At 39.1% G+C, this 20,558-nt stretch overlaps 1 non-coding gene across 1 annotated transcript; it reads right to left on the bottom strand.

Moving 5' to 3' along the window:
* Nucleotides 1–1,772: 1,772 nt before the first annotated feature.
* Nucleotides 1,773–1,879, bottom strand: LOC138379224 (U6 spliceosomal RNA). The gene has a single exon (XR_011232008.1). It is a non-coding gene; the product is annotated as a U6 spliceosomal RNA (small nuclear RNA).
* Between the last annotated feature and the right edge of the window lie 18,679 nt (nucleotides 1,880–20,558).

Genomic DNA, 20,558 nt, shown 5'->3' with positions numbered 1-20,558 from the left:
GGCGCTGAACATGAAATTAAGCATGGGTAAGAGCATTTGACCTAGACATTCCATGCGTTCGGTCCCGAAAACTTGGAGGTGGCCTGGAGTGCTCTCTTTCTCTCACACTCCACATCCAACTGGTCAGGATGGATACACCTTCTCTTGGCTCTACCTTTAAAATATATCCAGAGTCTGGCCACTTCTCACCCCCTCCCTTGCTACCACCCTGGCCAGGTCACCAACACCTATCTTCTGGATTATGTTGTCTTCCAACTCTTCCCTCTGCTTTTACACTTGCTCCCTTACCATCTATTTTCAACACAGCAGGCAGAGTGACGTTTCAGAGCGTAAGTCACATCTTGTCATTCCTCTGCTCAAAATCCTACAATAGGGGTTTGGGGCCCATCGATATGTTACAAAGCCGTGAGTCCATAAGATACTCAAAAACAACAACAAAAAGATCCTCACTGGTGTCATGTGGAGGACACCAGGGAACCAACTCATTTTCACGACAGCTCACAAATGCAAGGAAAAAAAACAAATGCTGAAGTGAGGCTTAAGGGTGCATGGTCAATGTATGGTGTACAGAAAGAGTCAGAGTCATGTTTGAGAACCGACATTACTTTGGAAACCACTGAGAGGAAAGCGTAAAAGTGAGCTAGCCAACAGCTACCGCTACTACCTCAGGCAAAGCCTTGTGTTGAGAACCCCACAGAAGAGCCCCCATGTGATAAAAAGCCACAGAAAGGCCCGATGGACAGAGACACTGAGGACAAAACACACAGGCAACACATCCACTTACTGAACTCCTGCATCTCAGTACAATCCCTGTCTCGCAGTTGGGCTGCCAGAATCAAAGGCATTAACAGGAGTATTATAAAGCCGCTAGTGCTTCTCACCCAGACAGCCTGGGTGCCCCCTCAGTCTCCACCATGTCCTGGCTGATCCTCCCTCACAGACATAGTCGTGAGCATCCTTTATGACATCATGTGTGTTCCTGCTGGTACTTCCTGTGTCATTTGGAATTTTGTCTACATCATTGCCATGCCACTGAGTACATGCAAACAGCATCCCTGCTGTGGTAAGGAAAGAATGGGGTGAGAAGGAAACCGATACCTCCTCAGTGGCAACCGACAAATTGCTCAGTTGTGGGCAAGCTCACTAGGTTTCTCTTGATCTCCTCACAGAAATCCCATGAGAATTGTATTCACAGTCCCTTTTCAGATCATGCCTACCAGGTTTACAGACATTAGGTACATTTCCCAGGATTTCTCAGCCAAGTAAGTGGCAGAACAGGATTTGTGTCCTCGCCTATTGGTGTGTGCTCACACCCTGAGTGCTCCTCCAGCAATTGCACTGGTTCGCTCTTAATTAAGGGTGAGCTTTCAGGTCTCACGGACAGATTTCTATGAGCAGGCCAGTGATGAGGTTTTGTGGTAGTCACTCCTGTTGGGGTGGGGACCAGGTGTCTTGCCCAGGTGGGAGAAATCCGTCTGGGTCCCAGGGTTTGCAGATTAGGAGTCACTTTGGGCTGGCAGTGTCTGGCATAGAATGGGGAGGGGCTAAAGACAATATTTGTTTTTTTTTTTTTTTTCAATTTAATTTTACAGAATCAAAGAGTCTAACAGTATATCTTGTTAGATACAGTATGTCCTCATAATGTATACATTATTTCTTGTACAATGATATGAAATAATAAGGGAAATATTCATGATAAATTATTAAGTGAACAGTGCAAGTTAAAAACAATAGTTTCATATTTTTTTTCCCCACCCCTCCTTTCCCGAGTCAAAAATATGGAACGCTTCACAAATTTGCATGTCATCCTTGCGCAGGGGCCATGCTAATCTTCTCTGTATCGTTCCAATTTTAGTATATGTGCTGCCGAAGCGAGCACAAGACAATATTTGTTAAAAGAAAACATGTGACACTGACTTGGGATCATCAACAAAACCACTTTTGAGAATACCTCCATCTCAACCATTTCTAGTGCTTTTTTTGTTCTTTATGTCTTGGTGTTTTAATATTTGAATGATTGTTCAAATTAAGGAAGTAATACATAAGGAAGTAACATTTATAGGGGGTTGGGCAGGTGGCGGGGCGAGAGGCTGGGTAACTTCACACCTAATGGGTACGGTGCGTGATGTCTGGGGGTTGGGCACGCCTGTAGCTCCGACTTGGGCGATGCAAAGGCAATATATGTAACCAAATTGTTTGTACCCCCGTAATATTCTGAAATAATAAATAAATAAATAAATAAGAAAGTAATAGAGCTCTCTGTACAAAAAAAGTAATGGAATGATACCCACGGGTTTGCCAGGATTACAGAGCATCCTCAGGGGTGGAGGCTAAAGGACCCAGTGGAACACAGCTTGGGCTTTAGAGTGGGTCCGAGATTTTGAGTCCCTGCTCTACAGTTTCCCTGGAAAAGTACATGAGTATTTTTAAACATCAGAGATATTTTCCTAAAAATACCTAATGACATTTCCTCCAATAAACATTTCCAGTGTCCATGTGTGAGTCCAACTGCGTGCAATATACTTAACCATTCAAAAGTCGTTCTTACACTTTGACCCAGACACTTCACGTTCTGAATTTATCATACAAAATATTCTCTGTCTAAATGTATACATATAATTATATGGCTGTACATTACAGGCTTTTTGGGATGGAAGGATGATGGGAACAGAGGGTGGCTGATATTCTCAGGAGAGGGGTAGAAACGATTGTCCTTAGAATTAGGTACAGATGGAAAAGAAGGGGCACAAGTACCTGATATATAGAGTAAAGAGGCCAAGGCATGTGTGTATGTATGGGTCATAAAGAGGAGGGCAAGTATTGGGGAAAGAATGAAACACACATCAAAAAAGCCGTGTGGTTTTTAACTCTCAGTGCCACAGTTAGTAGGCAATAAGTGATATCTACTGTCAAGTTTATCATCTTAATAAGAATTAAAAGTTGATCACCTCTAATTGGAGGTACTTACAATAATTTTTAGTTGCTGTTTTACATTTTCTTCTCTTTTTGCAGAAATACTGAAATTATTATCAAAGTTTATATCAATAATTAAAATTTACACATGTTCAGGAGCTTGGGTTCTTCAATTCATTGCTGTCATTACTAGTGCTATTTTATTTATTTATTTGTTTAGACAGAGTCTTGCTCTGTTGTCCTGGGTAGAGTACAGTGGCATCATCGTAGCTCACTGCAACCTCAAACTCCTGGGCTCAAGCGATCCTCTTGCATAATGCTCCTGAGTAGCTGGGACTATAAGCATGCACCAGTGCGCCCACCTAATTTTTCTATTTTTAGTAGATATAGGGTCTTTCTCTTGCTTAGGCTGGTCTCGAACTCCTGAGCTCAAGCAATACTCCCGCCTTGGCTTCCCAGAGTCCTAGGATTACAGGTGTGGGCCAGCATGACTGGCCACTAGTGCTATTTAAATGTCCACTAGAACATGGCTCTACTGTAGGTGGGTTCCCTGGTCCCTGTCCTGTAGAGAACCCAGGGAACTCTGAGCATATGCCCTGAATAGATTGTTTTATCTATTCCTGAGGAAGATAATTATCATCTTTATTCTTGAGATGAGGAGCCTGAGGCTCAGAAAAGAGTCATATTGTCTAGGGTCAAACAATCACTGAAGAGAAAGACAGAGATGGTAACAATGCTTTTCTGACTGCCAACCCCATATTCTCTCCAGGATACCATTGAGTTCACCTGTAATTTATAAAATCTGAAATTAGAATTGAGGTTCTCCTGAAACCAAACTAACCTGTTCTTGTCTCTATAACATACTTCTTTGGCTCTAAATCACATGCTTGCAAAATTGGGAGATTTTTTTATATTGGGAAAATTATCATACCATAAAATATTAAGGATATTCTTTCATTTAACTATTTTAAATGTGCAGAACCTTTGAACTATTCCATTTCTGAAAATTTATCTGGCAGAAATCCTTGTTTTCAGGTTTTTCTATTACAAAGATTACATAGTTCTCTCACATAGTTTTGTGAGATTTTCTGTACACCGGTTGGGACAGAGGGGAATAGGATGAGGGAATTGAGGAAACTGGCAAAAGAGTGGTTGAAGTGATGAGCCATGATTTCAGACTAGTACCTTTGAATAGCACTGTCAAACATTACCTTATCCCTAGTTTTTTTCCTGATCTTCATTCCTATTATTCTTCCTTTCTCTCACTTTATTCCAACCAAGCTGGCCTTTATGTGATTTCTTAAATACGCCATTAGCCAGTCATGCAGTGGCCTCTGGACATTTGCATTTGTTATTCTCTCTACCTAGAATAGTATTTTCTATGATATCCCCCAGACTCTCTCCCTTACCTCCTTCAGATATTTGTTTAAACTTCACCTTGTCAGTTAGGACTTCCCTAACTTCCTTGTTCATAATTTAACCTTGACCCCTACTTCCACTATCCCCCTTCCCTACTTTTTTCCTTAGCATTTATCACTCTCTATCCTACTAAATATTGTACTTATTTATTTTCTGTCTCCCTGCTTTATGAAAACAGGATTTCTGTTTTGTTAACTACTATATTCCCAATGCCTCTTAACAGTATCTGGCACATAGAAGATACTCAAAAATAGTTGTTGAATGAATTAATTAAATGCCTACTGGTGCAAGGCAAGATTGTGGATAGGTGACATGTTCTCATTTCTAAGGAATCTCAGCAACTTTGAGCACCTGTTATGTGCCAGGCATGGTGTTTGTTATGTGATAGATTTTACCTTATGTCTGACTCATAATAAAAGGTCTTCCTCTCATAACCTTCTTGCTACTCTGGATAATTTCACAAGAAATTTCCCAACTAATATACCCTAGTGTAAAAACCCAATGTGCTGTTTATTTGTTTCTTTTTTAAGTGGAATTACAACTCCCTAATATACATATCTAGAGACGTGGTTTTACAGTTCCCTTCTAAGAACTCAGTAGTCATATGGATTGAGCCTGGTTCTCACCACAGGCCTTGGGTGAAACATCTCACACAATAGATCTTCAGCAATAAAGAAGGAGTAGTATATTTGTGAGAGTGGTTTAATGAAAAGGTTGGAAAAGTGATGATGAGGCCACTTTAAAAAAAATTGATTAACTTATTTTGACAATTATGTATCACTGCATATTCCTCAAAAATTAAAGAATAGGCAAGTATGAAGCATGAAATGTGAAAATGTTTATAGGTGAGATTCCAATATAGATATTTTATTCAAATTTCTTAAACTTTCAATAGGACCTAAGTAATAATTTAGGTTATATTAATTGAACATCTTTAAGCTGAAAGAAAAAAAATCCAGCAGCTGACAATGCCAGTAGTATTAGGAGAACTTCTAGATTTCCTGATACACACAGGTACTTTCAAAAACCCTTATTCCTACATGTATCTATTTTCCCGAACTTTTCCCTCAGAGGCTTTTTTTTTTTTTTTTTTTTTTTTTTTGAGACAGAGCCTCACTCTGTTGCCTGGGCTAGAGTGCCATGGCATCTGCCTAGTTCACAGCAACCTCAAACTTCTGGGCTCAAGCGATCCTCCTGCCTCAGTCTCCCTAGTAGCTGGGACTACAGGCATGTGCCACCATGCCTGGCTAATTTTTTCTCTATATATATTTTTTAGCTATCCAAATCATTTCTTTCCATTTTTTTTAGTAGAGACGGGGGGTCTCACTCTTGCTCAGGCTGGTCTCGAACTCCTGACCTAAAACTATCCTCCCGCCTCGGCCTCCCAGAGTGCTAGGATTACAGGCGTGACCCACCGTGCCCGGCCTGAGGCTTTTCTTTTTAAAGAGACAAGATCTTGCTCTGTTGCCCAGGCTGGAATTCAGTGGCTTGATCATAGCTCACTTCAGTCTTGAATTTCTGGGCTCAAGCAATCCTCCTGCATCAGCTTTCCGAGTAGCTAGGACTACAGGCATGTGCCACTACACCTGGCTAATTTTCATTTTATTTGTTGTAGAGACAGGGTCTTGCTATGTTGCCCAGGCTGGTCTTGAGCTCCTCGCCTCAAGATATCCTCCCACCTTGGCCTCTCAAAGTTCTGGGATTACAGGTGTGAGCCACCATGTCTGGCCAGAGGCTTTTAAGTCTGTCTATTGCTTATCTTGACTGTTGTTCCTTGCCCAAGGCTGCTGCAACCAATAATATTACCTTTAAATGCTTTATTCCTTTGCTAGAGCTGCCATAACAAAATACCAGACTGGGTGGCTTAAATAACAAAGATTTATTTTCTCATAGTTCTGGAGGCTAGAAGTGTGTTGGAAGGCTTATTTTCTCCTGACACCTCTCTTCTTGGCTTACAGATGGCTTCCTTCTTTTTGTGTTCTCACATAGTCTTTCATCTGTGTGCACACAACTTTGGTGTCCCTTTATATGTCCAAATTTCTTCTTATAAAGACACTAGTCAGATTGATTTAGGGCCTACTTTAATGGCTTTATTTTAACTTAATCACTTCTTTAAAGATTCTGTTTCTAAATACAGTTGCATTCTGAGGTATTGGGGGCTAAGAGTTCAGCATATGAATTTTGAGCCCTTAACACTCCACTATCTGTACATCGAAAATTCATGTCTTTCTCACACACAAAATACATTTACTTCTATCTCAAGGCCCCCAAATCTTAACTCATTCCAGCATCAACTCAAGGTCCCAAATCTCATCTAAATATCTAAATTAAGTGTGTGTGAGACTTGGGGTATGATTCATCCTGAGGCAAAATTCCTCTTTAGCTGTGAACCTGTGAAACTAGACAAGTAGTCTGTTTCCAAAATACAGTGTTGGGACAGACATAATATTGACCTTCCTATTCCAAAAGGGAGAAATCTGAAAGAAGAAAGAGGTCACGGTTCTTAAGCAAGTCTAAAAGCTAAAAGGGAAAATTTCATCATATTTTAAGCCTTGAGGATAATTCTCTTTGGCTTGATACTCTGACCTCTGAGCCCACAGGGGTGGTAGCTCCACCTTCTGGGCCAAGTAGGATGGCAGCCCCACCCGCAAGGCCCCAAGCATGGCAGCCTGGCCCACTGAGACTGAGGAGGTGACCCTACCCTCTGAAACCAAGGAGGAGACAGTCCCACCTTTGGGGTCATTCTTATCTTTTCTTGAAGGATAACTCATGCTCACAGTCAGATAGCTCTATTATCCCAATCTGTAGAATCCCAGAAGTCCGATAGCCATTCTTCAATCTTGTCCCATCTCTGTCCACTTCAGTAGAATCAGGCAGTATTTCTGCTGCTACAACCCAATATATATTCTTGGCTTCTACTGAGATGGCTGATTAGATCCATGAGTCATACCTGTAATTGTTTTATGGTGTGATTGTCCATTTGCACCCTTGGCATTTTCTCTAGAACATGCTTTCTCATTTTTTGTAATATGGATAGACTAAAAATTTTCCAAATATTTTTTTTTTTTTTTGAGACAGAGTCTCACTCTGTTGCCCAGGCTAGAGTGAGTGCCGTGGCATCAGCCTATCTCACAGCAACCTCAAACTCCTGAGCTCGAGCGATCCTCCTGTCTCAGCCTCCCGAGTAGCTGGGACTACAGGCATGTGCCACCATGCCCGGCTAATTTTTTCTATATATATTTTTAGCTGTCCATATAATTTCTTTCTATTTTTAGTAGAGATGGGGTCTCGCTCTTGCTCAGGCTGGTCTCGAACTCCTGAGCTCAAACGATCCGCCCACCTCGGCCTCCCAGAGTGCTAGGATTACAGGCATGAACCACCGCGCCCGGCCTAAAAATTTTCCAAATTTTAAGGTTCTGGTGCCTTTTTGCTGAACAATTTCTTCTCAAATTTATCTTTCCATTCACATTTTACCATAAAGCAGCAAAGAGAAATCAGGCTGCACCTTCAACATTTTGCTTAAAAATATCTTCTGCTAAATATACAACTTTGTCACTTACGATTTCTACTTTCCACAAAACGCTAGAAATAAATTTAGCCAATTTCTTTGCCATTTACAACGAAGATTGTCTTTCATCCAGTTTCCTATAACATATTCCTCTTTCTTTCTGAGCCCTCACCAGATTTACCTTTAATGTGCATATTTCTATCAACAGTCTCTTCAAGGCAATCTAAACTTTCTAATATGCACCTCAAAAATTTTCTTTTTTCTTTCTTTCTTTCTTTCTTTCTTTTTTTTTTGAGACAAAGTCTGACTCTGTTCCCCGGGCTAGAGTGAGTGCCGTGGCGTCAGCCTAGCTCACAGCAACCTCAAACTCCTGGGCTTAAGCGATCCTACTGCCTCAGCCTCCCAAGTAGCTGGGACTACAGGCATGTGCCACCATGCCTGGCTAATTTTTTCTATATATTTTTAGTTGTCCAGCTAATTTCTTTCTATTTTTAGTAGAGACGGCGTCTTGCTCTTGTGGCTGGCCTCGAACTCTTGAGCTCAAATGATCCTCCCGCCTCAGTCTCCCAGAGTGCTAGGATCATAGGCGTGAGCCACCGCTCCCAGCCAAAACTTTGCTAGTCTCTACCCAATACCTAGTTCCAAAGTCACTTCCACATTTTTAGGAATTTATTACAGTAGCACTTCACTTCTTGCTACCAAAATCTGTATTAGTTTGGATTCTCCAGAGAAAAAGAACCAACAGGATATTGACTCATGAGATTATGGAAACTTGATAAGTGAAAAATCTGCAGGGTAGACTGTCAGGCTAGAGACCCAGGGAAGAATTGCAGTTCATGTCCAAAGGCACTCTTCTGGAAGAATTCCTTCTTGCCCTTAGAGGTCAATCTTTGTTCTATTAAGGCCTTCAACTGATTGGATAAGGCCCACCCACAAAAGAAGAAACACTAGGAATGCATGTGTACAGAGGAAAGACCATGAGAGGACAGAAGGAGAATCCATCTGCAAGCCAAGGGAGAGGCCTCAGAAGAAACCAAGCATGCCAACATCTATATCTTGGGCTTCTAGCCTCTAGAACTGTGGTAAAATTAATTTCTATTTTTTAAGTAACCCAATTACCTGGCACTTTGTTATAGCATCCATAGATAACTAATACAAACAGCATGGCAGCTCCTCAGGAAATTAAAAATAGAATTACTATATCATCCAGTAATTTCACTTCTGGGTATATACCTGAAAGAATTGAAACCAGGGCATCAAGGACGTATTTGTACACCCATGTTCATAGCAACATTATTCACAATAGCCAAAGGCAGAGCAACACAAGTGATCATCAAGAGATAAAATAGCTAAACAAATTGAGGTATATGCATAAAATGGAATATTATTAAACCTTAAAAAGGAAAGAAATTCTGATGCATGCTACAACATGGATGAACCTGGAGGACATTGTGCTAAGGGAAATAAGCCAATCACAAAAAAGGTGAATACTATACATTTCCACTTGTATAACACATCTAGAATAGTCAAATTCATAGAAACAATGTAAATGGTGGTTGTATGGGTTGGGTAGAGGGGAAAAGGGGTACTTGTTCTTTAATGGGTATAGTGTTTCAGTTTTGCAAGATGAAAATATTTAAAGACTGTTTGCACCACAATTAAAGGCTGGCTGAATGGATGGAAAAATATAATCCAAATATCTTCTGTCTCTAGGAAATATATCTAACCCACAAGGACTCACACAGACTCAAGGTGAAAGGATGGAAAATAATATTCCACACAAACCGAAACAAAAAGAGAGCAGGTGTAGCCATTCTCATATCAGATAAAATTGACTTTAAATCAATAATGGTAAAGAAAGACAAAGATGGTCATTATATAATAGTAAAGGGAGGCCGGATCTGGTGGCTCACGCCTGTAATCCTAGCACTCTGGGAGGCTGAGGGGGGTGGATTGCTTGAGGTCTGGAGTTCGAGACCAGCCTGAGCAAGAGCGAGACCCCATCTCTACTAAAAATAGAAAGAAATTATCTGGCCAACTAAATACATATATAGAAAAAATTAGCTGGGCATGGTGGCGCATGCCTGTAGTCCCAGCTACTCGGGAGGCTGAGACAGGAGGATCGCTTAAGCCCAGGAGTCTGAGGTTGCTGTGAGCTAGGCTGACGCCACGGCACTCACTCTAGCCCGGGCAACAGAGCGAGACTCTGTCTCAAAAAAAAAAGAAAGTAGTAAAGGGAGCAATTCAACAAGAAGGCATAACAATTCTAACTATATTAATATATGCACCTAACAGAGGTGTTTACACTTAAATCTACTAAAATGTACACTTAAAATGGTTAAGGTGATATATGTTCTGTGTATTTCACCATAATTAAATTCCAAGGGAAAAAAAAAAACACCTTCACAGAAACATCCAGAATAATGTTTGACCCAATATCTGGGCACTTTGGTCCAGCCAAGCTGACACTAAAATTAACTATCACAAATGGTTTTAGCAAATGCTGCCCGGGAAGTTACCTCAGTCATGGGAACTCTCTGAGTCAGAAGAAACAAAGGGAAGCCCTTGAGACAGTCCTTCAGGGAGCTGCCAAACTAGTTGAAACACACAACCACAATTCTTTGAGAATAATATCTGTACTGTTCCCTCTGGCTCTTAGCAACCTGCACTAGGAATCTTCATGGCTGCTGCTGATCTGGGGAATGGGGATGGTAAGAGCTATTTAAAATGCCACAGCACTCTCTCACTGCAATGCTGCAGCTTTTTTTCTTCATTAAATTTCCCTTGGTTGTAAGATTTTGACTAGAATATAGAGTTCTGTGAGAGTTGTGTCTGACAGTTTTTGCCAACTTATTAGTTCCTTATGTAGAGGGACAGGGCCCTGACGTTTGCCACTCTAACATTTTGAGTGACACCATCCCCTAAATTAAACCATTTTAATGGACCCCTAAAAGTATCATGAGACCTAGGCACTGCACCTACTGTGTTTAATAGATAAAATTGCCTTGGGCCAGCTTCAGTGGTCAGGAAAATGAAGATTCCATTCCCAGCTCTGCCCCCAATTCTATGATCTTGGGCGATGAACTAAACTACTCTGTGATTCACTTTCCTTCTTTTTTCCAGTTTTTCCTCCTTTTTTCCACTTTTTTCCTCAGAATTGATGTGAGATTTTCAAAAAGATAACTTGTGAAAATGCCTAGCTCAATACTGATACTCAGAAATCTAGTTCCAATTCCCTCGCTTCACTTTTCCACTGAGGAAATTAGTGGCTGGTAATGGCTGAATAAATTATCCCTCACAGAGTATTTGCATTCTCATAAAGGACACTCTTTAACCCACCGAATTCAAACCATGATGGAATTGAAAGTCTCATTCCTTTTGGGAGGGGTGCAGTTTAGGAAGAAAAACTATTCCTCTTCTCTTTTCAGATACTTTGGAAATTGGCAGATGCTTTTGGTGAGGGAAGATCTCTGATAAATGATGGCATTCCACTCTCGCAGGTGGTAGCATTTTCCCAGGGCATATGATATTTGACAAGTTAGACACACTAAGATGGATATGTAGATATTAACTATTTGTAGGTAGGGCGTTGTGTGATTTGGGGAACGTCATTCAAAACTTCCCTTTGTTCATCTGTGAAGTAGGGATAATGAAGGCGACACGTGTAAACATTTATAAACTTGACCTTGGGCTGAGCACGGTGGCTCACACCTGTAATACTAGTACTCTGGGAGGCCAAGGTGGGAGGATTTCTTGAGCTCAGGAGTTCGAGACTAGCCTGAGCAAGAGTTAGAACCCATCTCTGCTAAAAAAAGAAAAATTAGTCTCTACTAAAAATAGAAAAAAATTAGCCAGGCGTTGAGACTCGTGCCTGTAGTCCCAGCTACTCCAGAGGCTGAGGTGAGAGGATCACCTGAATCTAGGATTTTGAAGTAGCAGTGAGCTATGATGATGCCACTGCACTCTACCCAGAGCGACAGAGAGAGTCTGTCTCAAAAAAGAAAACAAAAACAAAAACAAAAACACCTCTCCGCTTTAACCAATGTGAGACAGTATAATCAATAACTTATGTATTCACTATCATATAATTTTAATTGATAGTAAAAAAAAAGCCTACCCACAAAGCAACAGCCTGAAAACTGTGTCAATGCAAGAAATTTGTGACATGTTTTTCCCTCAGACTCCTTGAGGTTAGATTTTTTTCCTACCAAATCCCTCCTAGTAGGAATAATGAAAACACAAAATTTTTAATTTCCAGGTCCTGTTTGACATATAATTTTTTTTTTTTTTGAGACAGAGTCTCACTTTGTTGCCCAGGCTAGAGTGAGTGCCGTGGCGTCAGCCTAGCTCACAGCAACCTCAAACTCCTGGGCTCAAGCGATCCTCCTGCCTCAGCCTCCCGAGTAGCTGGGACTACAGGCATGCACCACTATGCCTGGCTAATTTTTCTATATATATATTTTTAGTTGTCCATATAATTTCTTTCTATTTTTAGTAGAGACGGGGTCTCGCTCTTGCTCAGGCTGGTCTCGAACTCCTGACCTTGAGCGATCCACCTGCCTCGGCCTCCCAGAGTGCTAGGATTACAGGCGTGAGCCACCGCGTCTGGCCTAGGTCCTGTTTGACATATAATTTTTGTGAAATTTATTTGTTTATTTATTTATGCCAGGCTTTATTTCAGAAAAACATCAAGGCAGCTCACAAAAAGATAGGGGCTTGATGGTTTTTTTAGTAAAAAGAGATGAAATTGTAGATAAAGGAAAATAAGGTAGAAAAAAATAAGAGTGAAGTTATGAGTAAGAAATGAGAGTGAAGTTGGCATTGAACTCCACAAGCAATTCTTTAGAGCCCTCCACAGAAGCTAGCTGAATGACCATCCAGTGTTTGAACACGGACAGTATTCAGTACCTCTTGAGATAACCCATTTTACTTTTAGACAGCTACGACCACTAGAAAGGGATCTTACTTAGGGTTACCATTATGTAATTTAGCACCTAGTCATGGTCTCCCTAATACTACTCTTTACTTGATATTCTAATTTAATTAACATTTATTGAGAGTTAAATATGTATCAGAAACTGTATTGACACATTATCTTATTTAATCCTCAAATAACCATGTAAAGTGAGATTTTTTAAAAAGCCTCCATGTTACAGATCAGGAAAAGTAAGATTTAATAAGGTTAAATGACTCAGTCTCAACTAGGCAAAATTAACGAATGTGAGAGTGGTCTTCCAAATCTGAATCCAATGCCTGCACCACTTGATGTTACTTCCTCATAATGTATAGCATTTTCTCTCCCCCCTATGAATTACCTGGGCACTTGGTAGGTTGCTTCTAGTTACTGCATAACAGACATTGCACTGAAGTGAATTCAGGGAAAGCTTCACGAGTTACCTGATTTCACTGGATTTGAGACTCAGCAATATATAAGGTTAGGTTTTTCTACTTTTCTGGAATGGAAATAAGCCTTGTGTCACACAGCCTCTTAACGGCTTCATCTGCGCTGGAAAAGAAAAATATGATGTGGAGTATATACAAATCAAATAAATGATTACTTTCCTGGTCACTTTATGCAATATTTCAGGTTACGCTGGAAAAGAAAAACATGATATGGAGTATATACAAATCAAATAAATGATTACTTTCCTGGTCACTTTATGCAATATTTCAGGTTAAATGAGAGCTTGATAAGCTATGACTTTCACTTCTCTCCATAGTTGTCTCTGTATTTATAGATTTACCCATTTTATGGTGGTTGAAATTCAAGGAACCTAATAAAGCTCTTGCTTGTTTAGATGATTCCATAAATGAAGGTGAAAAGGTATCGTACATTTCCTGTCTCATCTCTTTTTGGGGTACCAGCTACACTTTCTTTTTCTAACAAATCTCCTTCACCTGTATATCCTGAGATTGATGTACAGCTAATCTTTTGGAAAATAGCAAGTACCAGGTTAGGCTTCCCAGACACACTGTTCTATCTCCCATGAACCAATAAAAGGTGGATAAGTAAATTTTTTTTAAAAAGTGTTCTGTGAATTCTCTCTTTTGAATCTTGAATATATATCTAAATATATACCTAATATTAATATTAATTATCAATACACTCATAAAAACAGAGGGAAGGAAACTTAAATGGACTAGACCTTTAGTGAGGTTGTGCTAATAGTTTTATTTACAGAATAGTAGATCTGTGGGGAATCCTTTTAACCCTTCCAGAATATAATTTATCATTGCTACTCCAACCATCTGTTTTCCAAGTGCCTATCTTAAATTGAGGAACAGAGTAAAGCTTTATTGACCCAAGTTCTACAGGTCAATTGTTACATACTTAAACTTTTTAATCCTCTTTGATCTGAATTAAAAGATCCCAAGAAACTTGGATTTGTAATAAAATTATTAGATTTCTTTCAATCTGAAGGCCATCTCTTTCCTTTAATCACATCATGATCTGAGTTTGTTTGACTTTTTATTTCGGTCATTGTAAAATTAGTCCTTCTGAAACAGGGCTTTTGCTTTCCCATTTTCCTGCCTCTCAGCTTGAATATTTCCCAAGCATCAATGAACCAGGCTAGTTTGTCTTGTCAAAAGAACTTCACAGTCTCTCACTTCCAGTTCTCTCTGATACTACCCTAGTCCTTGATATCATTTACTACACAGATCCTGTGTCTGGTCTCCTTCCCTGCCTATCCTTCCAGCTTCACACTAACACTTTTTAATGAGCACATTAGACTCATTTAAGACCATCAGAGACCCTCTAGTCCAATTTCCTTTTGTTGTCTTTTTTTGCTTAGAAGTCCTCAGTGATCCCTGTCTTACTTCACTTTGTTCTGCTGTAACAGAATGTTTGAGACTAAGTAATTTATAGAAAACAGACATTTATTTCTCACAGTTCTGGAGGCTTAGGAGTCCAAGATCAAGGTGCTGGCAGGTTTGGTGCATCCTCTGGAGGGAATGAATGCTGTTCCTCACATGGCAGAAAAGTGGAAGAAAGCAAACCCACTTCCACAAGCACTTTTTATAGTGGCATTAATGCATTCCTGAGAGGAGCACCCTCATGACCTAAACACTTGCCCTTAGGCCCCACCTCTCAACACTGTTACATTGGGGATTAAATTTCAACATGAGTTTTGGAGGGGACAAAAACATTCAAGCCATAATAACCCATTTCCAAACAGAATGACTATAACTCTGTTTGTCAAGTCTTCCAGGTCTGACCATATCCTCCCTTTGCATATCTTCCATCATGTACCCTCAGGTAGGCTGCTCCTTCTTGTAGGAAGCCCATTCCTTATTCTCTATTTCCAACCCCTCCCCTCAACATGCACACACTATGGAGCTCCTCCTGGAGATCCCTATCCCCCTTAGTCTGGCCACAAAATATCTAACATTTGAGCCCAATCCCACCAAGCCCCTTCCTAGTTCTTTTTTTTTTCCCCTTAGAATATACGTAGTCTCTCTCTTTTGCCTTATCAGACCAACAGTTCTTAAATTGCAGTTTGATCATAGTTATTGGCCTACTGGCCAACAAGAGTGATGGGGATAGAAACTAGAAGGGGGGGGGGTCTTGTTGTCTTGCAAGTTAGAGGGCAAAATATTATATTCATGCAAGAGGAGGATGCTAGCCATTAATTGGGAGAAATGGGTTGGATTGCCACATTTAGCAAAAAAAAAAAAAAGGAATGAATACAAGGACATCCAGTTAAATTTAGATTTCAGATAAATAATGATTTTTTTAATATGTTTGATCTCAATATTGTATGGAATATATTTATAAAAATTAGCTCTTTATTTGAAATTCAAATTAAACTGATCATTCTGTATGTTATCAGGCAATCCTAGAACTCAGAGGGTTCAGGAGTAGGAGGGATGAAAACAAAGAGATGAAAGTCGCTTTATATGGTACCAAGGATTCCTTCTGACTTTTACATTTTGCCCTAAATTGGTGATTAATTCTCTCAGCCTTCAGCTTTTCATTTTCTTTCTCCAACACGTCGATGGCACTAAGAAAGTCTGCAGATTTCATACAATTTCTATTTCCCTCAATCCTCTCAATTGCTTGAGATATTACACTTGCCATGTACATTGCTTTCCACTAGTATCACCAGTGAAAGTTTTAACAATTGTACTGCATAGCATGCCAGGGTCTACGTACTATCATTATTTTACCCAATACCAATGACAGGATCCTCATTGCCTGTTCTGAAATCCCATTTTTGGGGATTTGTTGCTTAGGACACCTTCTGTTACCATCTGTCTTAGGTGAGGTTCTGGGGGAAATGACTTTGAGAGAAAGATTTGTTTGTATGCAAATTATAGGGCATGCTCAAAAGAACAACACTTGTGAAGTACTGAGGGAGGAAGGAGCAGCAAAGATAGAAACTGAACTGTGATACAGTCACAACAAAGGCCTCAGCTAATCCCATTGGGCACTCTGGAACTAGGATGGCCTTTCAAAGTTGCCCAAAATTGAAGTGGGAGGTCTGACCTTTGCATAATTTCATCATCCCACCACCGGATATAGGCTGCTTCCAGAAGAGAACATAACCTTAGGAGAGGCAGCTGTCTTCAGATGAGGACAATTCCCCAAAAGTTGGAGAAATTAAGTGCCTCTGGCCTAAAAAGATGTGGCAGGGGGTGGGAGTGGTTCTGGGAAGCACAACACAGCAGCCATTATAACAGATTTAACTGTACCTCTGCTGGCTGACTTTTATTAATAATACTTTCATTAATCTTTTGTATATTTAAAAAATTCTGTTTATCTTCATTTTCCTCTTATTTCCCTATCTTCACAATGCTTTTTCTCTTCTCTTGTATTCTTTCCAAGTTAGTCTTCATTTATGAATTTTTTTCTTTTTATAATCATTTTCTTATTTCTATCACTTTTTGTTTCACATCCTTCTGTGTTGTCTCTTTCTGGGTTCTCTTTCTGATTTATGCTGTTTCAAAGCTTTAAATGTTTTCTTTCCTTCAGCTCATTTAAAAATACTAGGTCAGAGTTTTCATCTGCTTCATGTCTGCATTTTTCTGGTTTGTTCACATCTCATCCTACAGGTCTTGTCTTCCAAGGTGTTACTATCACCTTTAGAAGTTTATTTTGCTGTCATAATGCTTACTGGGATCTCCTTTCTCTGGTTTCTTTCCCTATCCCCTACGATACTGAACTTTCCTTTTCCCTTACCCACATTATTTCTGCCCTGTTCAATTTGATTTCTGAAACTAGCCATTTTCTTTCTGTATGTGGATTTGTTCTTCTGAAGGAAAATACATGCTGGATAGTTCTGAAATCCTCAAGGGCTTAGTTAACAGCTCTCTTTGGTCTCTTGATTATTCTATGCAGTTTTCTTCACATACCAGTAATTCAGTACCTGTGATGACTTCCAATGTTTCAATTCCTCTCAAATCTATTTTCCCAGTTTAGTCAAGAAATAAGATGTCTCTTATTAGGGTGATGGCAGTGAAGATGGAAAGAACTGAATATTAAGAGGTATTTTGGTAATATAAACAAGGGGAATTGCTAATGGTCTAATGTAGGATGAAAGAGATGCTCAAAAATGGTTTTGGCTTAAGCAATTGGATGAATAGTTTTATAGAAATGGGGGAAACTGGGAGATGAATAACTGGTAATGGCAGAAACAGGCATTCTATTTGGCTATCTTAAGTTTTGAAATATCTATTAGAGAGTCATGTGGACATATCAGAGAAATAAATCTTAGAACTGAGAGAAAAAAAAGTCTTAGATGTTACTTCCTTTGGGAAGCCTTTCCTGAATGCTCTCTTTCTAACCCATTAAGCTTATTATCCTTGCTACCCACAGCATCCTTTATCACTCCTATTGCAGCCTTTATCAAATTTATATTGCAATTGCCGGTTTATTGATCCATTTCCTCTGTTGGACTGTGAGCTTTTTGTGGAACAGAAGCTGTGTTCACTTTTTTTCTTGGGTTCCTTCCTGGCACAATGCTGGCAGTCAGCTCTTATTTGTTCAATGTGTGCATACAACAGGACAGTCAATTCTATTTTTTTCTATAGCTCCAAATTTTGAAAGTTATTTTGCAAATTTGGCCAACACTTGCCTCCCTGTATCTTCCAACCAGTTCAGGATTTATCTCTGAAGTTAGGTTCTGTTAACTTGTTCCAAATACTGTCTTCAATATATTTGCCTCTGATTATATGTGACTTTATATCTGGGTGAGATATTAATCTTTCAAACCAAACACGTAATATAACCCTCAACCTTTTCACATGTAATATCTTATGTCTCCTCAAATATGTTTCTATATTGAAATACCCAAATGTAGGATTTATTATTTGTACTATTAAATTTCATGTTAGTGGATTCAGCATTCAACTCCAGAAGTGAAGATCATTTTGGATCCTGCATATATATTTAAATATCTTGATTTATATATACTCTTACATCCAAGTGCTCAGAGGCAGAAGTTGGGAGCAGAGCAAATGTGCCAAAGTTGAGCTCCAGGCCCTTGCCCCCAGCTTCAACCAGAAATTTATGTTTTCAGGTTAACAGAAAGTTTATTTTATGGTGAGGTAAACATAAAATTTATTTTTGGGCCAGGTGCGGTGGCTCACGCCTGTAATCCTAGCACTCTGGGAGGCCGAGGTGGACGGATCGTTTGAGCTCAGGAGTTCGAGACCAGCCTGAGCAAGAGAGAGACCCCCATCTCTACTAAAAATAGAAAGAAATTCTATGGACAGCTAAAAAATATATATATACAGAAAAAATTAGCCGGGCATGGTGGTGCATGCCTGTAATCCCAGCTACTCGGGAGGCTGAGGCAGTAGGATTGCTTAAACCCAGGAGTTTGAGGTTGCTGTGAGCTAGGCTGACGCCATGGCACTCATTCTAGCCAGGGAAACAAAGCAACACTCTGTCTCAAAAAAAAAAAATTATTTTTGGCAAAAAAGCTTCTGTTCTAAAATTTTTAAAAACTACTTCTAGAGCAAGCCACTGGTGAATTCTCCAAGACTGTCACCAATACCATACCCTTTTCCCTCCCTCCACTTGCCATACCATCCAATTCAAATGGTTTTAATTTTTAAAATTTGCAGGACTTACTGTAGATTAAAATTGTGTTCAGCTAATTTTAATGAATCATTGTATCTATTTATTTTGAAAGTCCACCATACTCTTAGTGAATATTCTTATGATATGTCGTTATGAATCCCCCCAGCTTTAAACACAAAATAAACTTCTGCAAAAGAATTTATAAATTTTAAAAATTCTGGCAACTCAATTGGTCTTGTCTTGTACTTTCTGTGAAAAATGCTGCATTTTTGGTGTGCTCAGAAAAGAGAACTTACCAATTTGTGGCTAATTCACAGTCTACTTGTTTTACCCTGGTTCTTCTTTCCCCTCTCCTTTCACCAGTACACCAGATGTGTTTAAAGGGGGGGGGGGTAGTGATATTGTAGTGTAAAATAATCTTATATAAAGTCTCATAGAAGAAAAGTTGATTTGGAGATGATCTAACTCTCATTGGGACTACTCATCCAACTAGGTATAAACCCAACCAATCATATTATGCTTCAGCTCACATTTACCATTTTATTCAAATCTCAAAGGAAAAAAAACCACCATTAAATGTCTTGCCTAAATGCAGATCTAACACCATCTTAATTTATTTGCTTTTTTTTGTAGGATTAACACATGAAGGGAATATTATAACCTATTTTTTTTCTGTTCCTGGTGACTTCATGTTGGATTCCAATGATATTCTCATAAGGTCATAAGCAACCTGACAGTGCAAATGATACCAGAATCCCAAGATTTGTATTCTCAGGCCATTACACTTTCTACTAGACCATAGTGATGCTTAAATGCTTACAGGAGGTTCTGATCATAAAAAAAAGGGAGCACCAGAGTAAAAAAAAATTGTCAAAATCAAACAATTTAAATGTAACACACTCTCACGGCCCTCTACCACTTATAAATTCTTCCTTCCTCAGTTACAAGCATTTAGTTGGTCATAGTTTTCTAAACTAGAACTGAGCTTGAGACTGAATATTAGCTTCTACTAGGCAAGATGTAGAAGAAATAATATTATTAAAAGTTTACAGTGGTGATCTCCCCAGAGTTATTAAGTGTAAACAATTTACTTATTGCCCCCCTCACTCCCAAAATAATCATCTTTGGATGAGAAATGATCATATACATAAAACAATATGTAGAAATTAAAACACTTTAATATAAACATTTCCAGAATATAGACTGATTTTGTATCAGCACTTTTTAAAACTATATATCATCTAAGTTTATTATAGACTGTTTCATTTTCCACTTTCAGAACTAGAAAATACAAAAATACACTGTAAATTAGGTTTAACAAAGAAAAAAGTCAGTCTAATTTGTTTCATACATTTTCCTTGGAGAAAGCCAAGAAACATGAACACACATACACAACAACAAGATACCACCAACACAAACCCAAACAAGGAATGAATTCTGCAACACCTGATAATTCTCATTTAAAATAAATTATTTCCCATGAGTAAACAGTTCACTAACATAGCAATTTGATGAACAGAAGTAGAGACAACTTCATTTAGGGAAATTACATTATATGTAAGAAACATGTACTAATTTTTCTTTTCTTTTTTTCCTTTTTTTAAAGAAAATCAGGGAAAGTAACTTGAGGAAAAGGCATATTGAATACTTGTACTTCACTTGGCTTTTGTTAGATATTAAAGTAATGTCCAC

This window comes from Eulemur rufifrons, chromosome 30 (assembly GCF_041146395.1).
Source record: "Eulemur rufifrons isolate Redbay chromosome 30, OSU_ERuf_1, whole genome shotgun sequence".
Taxonomy (NCBI): Eukaryota; Metazoa; Chordata; class Mammalia; order Primates; family Lemuridae; genus Eulemur; species Eulemur rufifrons.
The sequence above is the reverse complement of the archived record's forward strand: the minus strand, read 5'-3'. Positions and strand labels throughout refer to the sequence as shown.